Here is a 6,403-nt window from a genome sequence, read left to right as displayed (position 1 = left end):
TCTTGTGTCTAGTCACTTCCCCCTTTTTCTCTAGCCCGGCCCCTCTCACCACAATACTGGCTACACGCCAGGTCTGCTGCTCCTGGGAGCCCTGTTTTCATGAACGACTGGGCACACTCTTCCAGTTTGCCATTCCCTCAGACCCTAAGTTTATAGAGCTTGGGGCTGAGAATCCTCAGCGGATTTTACTTGCCCTCCGGTATCCACTTCCCCGTAGCTGGTGCAAGAGACCTCAGCAGTCAGCCCTGGTGGGAGCGGTAGTTCCGCGCCGCGGGTCCCACACCACCTCTGATTCCCTCGGGCTGGCTGTAGAACTCACGGGAGAGCTGGGAGGGGCCCTTACGGGAGAGCTGTTAGGGGCCCTTAAGGTTTTCCCGATGTGTGGAGAGGGAAGGCTATGGGATCACACACCTGTAGCTGCCGGTTTCAAGGAAGTTATCTCCTCCGCAGCAGTCTGATGACGTCGTTTCCCTTTGCCGGGCGACCAATTCAATGGGTGGGTCCTTCTCTCCCAAGCCCCATTTCAAACCTGTGGCCACTACTTATGAAGGCTTGGTAGTCATTTACCTTCGTATGATGAGAAGGGCTGACCAGTTTTTTCAGCCTGGATGAATTAATGCCGAGTCATAGCTGTTTGTCTGCGGGAAGCAGGTGACCGGGAGTTTGAATTCAGCGGATCAGGGCTCAGTGCGTGTTCTCGGATCACTTGGATTTTAAATTGTCACTCATCAGCTGTTTCATTTAATTCGGCAGCTCATTCGGGCGATGAAGAGTCTGCTCTATGGTGCTCTGCGGGAGGCGGCGGCAGCAGCGGCCTTCGGGACCCCCGGGGAGGGGACAAGAAGGACCTGAGAGTCACTCTCAGGTGAAGGGCTATTCAGATGTTGTTTCATGCTCTGTCTCACCACTAGGTCATCCTTATTTATATTGCCAGGTCCTAAACGGCTCCCCTCTCTGGTTCCCTCCTCTAACCGCCCAGCAGGGCAGCAAGGATTACTCAGGGCTAGCAGGAGAGCTCAACTTATATTCTTGCTTTTCAGATGTAGTGTTTTTATATCCCAAGCATGAAACCAAGACTCTTTTTCTATTGTACACAAAGTTGTCAATCACAAATTCTAAAGATACTCCTAGGTTCAGATCTATTATCAAATAGCGTTTCATTAACTATGAAAAGGAATATTTCATTACCATATGGGGAAGAAAGAATTATTCATGGATATGTGACATATTCTGACAGCCAAGCTTTGTCCTCTATTTATTTGTAAGACATTGACATTTTCTCAAACATAAGCAAACTATAACATAATCATATAAATATAGATAAAGGTGTAGAAAATATTTCTAAAATCCTCCTTTCCAGCTAAAAATCAATGTGGCTACTTGAAATCTTAAAATGTCCAAAGTCTATAAAACATAAACATTGGAAAATTTATGTAGTATTGAGATTACTGGTAGTTGAAATAAACTTTTCTACAAATTCATATTCTCTCATGGCAGGTTACTTGGTACTCAGAAGTTCTAATTGCCATTCATATGAAAAGCTTAATATGAATTTTAAAATTATAAAAAGAAAAGGCCTTTATGGATGCTTTGGTTGTCACTTAGTATTTCATAAATTACATGGTTAAAGACAATAGAGATTTTACCATCAAATAATGTAGGGTCATTGCATCTGCCAGTTTTGAAATATATGTATTCCTTTGGGAAACACGTTGGACATGCTCATCTATTATTAATATCCACCTGAATGAAAAGATAAATATCAATTGACTTCAATCCAAATTGAGAGAGAGAGATGGAAGTGGAGAAGAAAAGAAAATTATCCACCTGAATTAGACGGAATTTTTAAAATCAAGGTATGGCAGATGTAATCATCGATTTTCTTATTTGTTGTCCTAACCCAAACTCTTTTTTAAATTTACTTCAAGATACTTTATTAGAAACAACTGTGATTAATTTAAACAAAATAGTAGAAAGGGAGGTGGTGTCTGGAGAGGAGAAAATACCTTGAGAGAGAAATGAGCTTTTCCTAATTACCCAAAGGAGAATTACTGAATCTGCTTTTCAATGACGCACTAATAGGAGTTAAGCCTTATTTAGCATTTGTGATGTGTCAGACAGACTCTGTTCTAAGCGCTTTACAAGTAGCTCAAGTGATCTTCTCAACAACCCTATGAAGTAAAGCTCTCAAAAACTACAGATGAGGAAACAGAAAATCCATGATAGCGAGTAACTGGCTCAAAGTAACAGAGTGGGCAAACTGCAGAAGTGTGGATTAAAAAGCAATCTGGTTCCAGTGTCAGTGCCCTAACACCAGGTTGAGCTGGAGCTCTGCAATAATATTATTTTGGCTTTATTGGATTACATTAAATTTAAATTTAAAAATAAAATTACTAAGATTATTGAGGGTCTATGTTTTATAGTTTTCTTATTGTGGTAGTCTGAGATGAGTCATTAGGTGATTTACCCTACTGATAAAAACATACACAGAAGCACAAATCCTCCTAAAATCTAATGGATACAACATTAATATGCTTGCCTCATTAAATATATAGTACTCCTTAATAAATGTAACCTATAATGGAGCAGCTTTCTCTTTTCTACTGCAAATGTGCACATCTTTACTTGATCCAAAGTGATCATTGTTTTTTTCCAAAGGGCACAAATGAGTTTTAGAAATAAAAATTAATTTAAATATTCAACTAAACTGTTATTAAAAAAATTACTTTATTACTTTCAGATTCAATTTTTACTTATATTTGGAAGAATATGTTTATACCTGGGAAATAACAAGATCCCTCAAAGGAAATTGCTACCATTTTGTGCTGACATTAAAACGGAATACTTTGGAGACTTAACTTTCCAATTTTCAGCTAGAAATATTCCCATGTCACTTATTATCACTACTGACTTTACTCACAGGAGCTTTAAAGGAAGCTGCCTTAAAGGAAGCCTGGGAAATTTTCTCATTGGCGCTCACACACATGTGCATGCCCTCCCCCCACACACACACACACACTTTATTACACAAGGGAAATACAAAACCATTCTGATTTTTAGTTCTACTTTCCACGTATAAAATCTAAATCGGTCAGAGATGCTTCAGGAAAGCAGTTTTGAATTGGTTTGTAAAAGAAAACAAGAAAGAAGAGGGAACAGATTGATTCCTCACACTTTATTTCCCCTATTGCAATTTCTTTAAATTTGTGGGCAAAAATAATGAAATGAGAAGCCAATTTATATGTTGCTCTCATGCAGCTATTGCCAAATTCCTTCTCAAGGATAATGCTAGAAACTTGCATACAGACTATTTTAATTTTCTTTTATATTTTTTCTTTTCTTTGTTGGTGTTCTGTTTGTTCCAAACTCAAGGTACTAACTTTCTCCAACTCATTGAAAAAAAAATAAATAAACAAATAAAAATAACATTTTCACTGATATTATGGGTAAAGAACAATAACTGCTTTAAATGAGTCTCCCAATACACACAGACACACACACACACACACACACACACACACACACACACACATTTTTTTTTTCATTTTGCCAGTCTTCACAGTTCATATATCCTGAGAGCATCAGCAACCTGATACTAGTATTGGAATAATTTTCAGGATATTCTATTTTTCAGGATATTCTATTTTTCTTGCTTTTGCTAAATTAATTGTCACATTTTCTTTACCTTATTCTTTCTTTCAATACAGGGCAGTTAATGGAAGCAAAAGGGGCAGATTCTCTATCTGTAATAATCCTGGAACTTTGGGAAAATCTTCATACAAGAAAGGTAAAATATTTTTGATGAAATGGTTGCAGATGGAACCACATTCAACCATAAGAATGAATTTAAAAGCTTTTAGATTAGATAACCACTAATTTACTTTGCCTGTTCATCCCCACAAAATCAATTTTTGATTAAACCATTTTATTTTATTATAATATTAATACTGGTAGAAACCAGAATATGGTCTTGACTATTGTTGCAAATATTTCCAATTCACTTTGTGAGATTCTTTTTATTATGGAAAACAGAAGAAATACTATTTCAATTCTTAACCTTATTTTTTTTTCTGAATTGACAGTGGATAATAAAATATCACAGGTGAAAGTTGAGCTGCTACATTGCACACAGTATTTTTGTTTCTATTTATAAATGAATCTTAACCTTTATTAACAATTAGTTCAATAAAATCTTAGGGTTCTGAAATTAGAAACTGAATTGAAGGCATAATAATTGATGTGTTTATATATGATATTTCTATAAGTATATAAACTGTAATATATATGCATGCACACAAATGTGTACAATTAAATAAATATTATTATTATCATTATTATTACTAATTTTTATACCAGAGCTTGATCCCAAGTCCCTTAACCTGAGCCATATTTTTTTATTTATATTTTTCATTTTGAAACAGGGACTTGCTAAGTTGCTGAGGCTGGCTTTGAATTTTTGATCCTCCTGCCTCAGCCTTCTGAGCTATTGGGATTATAGGTGTGTGTTACTACACCCAGATAAGACTTATTTTTAAGTGAAAATTTTGTCATAAATGATATCTCATGCTATATATTTAATTGCGATTAAAGGAAATTACAGTGTAATTTTACTTTATCAGATAAGCTTTGATTGCTTTTACTAATGTCCTTTTGGATTTCACCTAAAGTGGTTAAGAAATCTAATTTTCCCAATTATTAAAGTAAATGTGTATTTTACTGTGGGAATCAATGTCATAAATAGAAAAATTTAAATCCTGTTAAATTTATCACAAGCATTTATGATAGAGAAAATAGAGTAAATGAATTGTGCTGTCATAAATATTACTAATTATCTCATAATTTTTTACATTTTAGAAAAATGACGAATATTTCAGTAAATAATAACAGGTTTAGAATAAATATCCATCTCTGACAAATACTATGAAATTTGAATGCTATTCAAAAGAATTTAGTCAGACCTAGCTCAATAGTAGAGTGAAGAATTTAAGTTCTTCTTCTTTAGTGAATAACATTTAGACACTCCACTTTAAGGATTATTATATAAAATGTCCATTATGCATGGTTATATTTAATTAGAATAATAAACCAGAGGAGGCTAATTAAATAAAAGCTATTGATTTGCTTTTATAAATATCACTGTTGTCAGGGCATTTGCATTAGCCAATCTGAACTATGATGACAGATACAATAAAAAGAAAACATTCTGATACATGAGATAGTATTTCTGATAGAGCTCTCTATGTGATAGAAAGGATTTCATCTAATAAGGCTGAATGTAAGTGGCTTCATTTTTTATTTACTCAATACAGACAAAAATTTCCTTTAACTACGTACATATTGGGGTGTACTATAGCTGGAGCTTATTAATACACAAGGCTTGTCAAATTGTCTGAAATTTTGCAATCCAGTTAATATTTTATCATTAACTTGAAAATGGATATGTTGGGAGTATAGACACTATGAAAATCGGCAAATATGAATTCAGATTATTTTGTTTACCTAGCTCATTGTTAAACATTCACTAGCACACATTGCCTGAAAGAAACTTCTCATTAGTAAGATCTACCACGCGGCCTGCGCAGTGGTTTCATTAATGAGGTTCTAGGCATTAAGTTAGTTAGAAGAGATCAAAATAAAACACACAAACCAGTACCTTATTTTACATTGCTAGGTCCGAGACGGCTCGCCTCCCTGTTTCCCGCCTCCAGCCACCCAGCAGGGCAGCAAGGATTACTCTGGGCTAGCAGGAGAGAGAGAGAGCGAACACGCCGGGGAGTAGCCTTTTATTTGGGGGACAAGAGATTCAGGGTAGAATTCCATCCAATGAAGGTTGAGGGGGGGCTGCACTCCAAGGTCAGGGCCAGTGATTGGGTCTCCAGGGTCAGTGGTCACGCACACCCCCACACGGATGGGCTCTCTCATCAGGAAAGGGTCGGGATAGCTCCGACAGAGCCAGAGCGCCTCAGGCCCTTAACGGGAGTCACCCAATCACGTGTCAGAATGGCTCCCCACATATTCCCCTTTCTTTTCTTAACAATGAGGCGGCGGTTCACTCTCTGGAGTCCCTGGATTCTTCATTGGAAGACTCGCCATCCTATAGTTACAATACAAAAGAGAATTAACAGCAAAGAGAATAATCCAATAATGTACCAAGCGGAGTGTTTAAGAATATTTCCAGGGTTGAATCCATTTAACTCCTTCAATATTTGGTTAGCCAAGGAAGAAGGATCTGAAAAATCAGCTCTATTATTTTGAATGTCTTGGATATGGTGATGAAGTTCCAGAATATCCAAGCTATTATTACTATTTTGCCAAATACCTAATAAATGGTTTTTAACCTTCTCCCAATCCCAGAGAGAAGCATTGTACTTGGCAGCTGTAACACATACATACTTATAATTAG

Source organism: Spermophilus citellus, assembly GCF_964194105.1.
Source record: "Spermophilus citellus genome assembly, chromosome: 1".
Lineage (NCBI taxonomy): Eukaryota > Metazoa > Chordata > Mammalia > Rodentia > Sciuridae > Spermophilus > Spermophilus citellus.
This window is presented reverse-complemented; position numbering follows the sequence as displayed.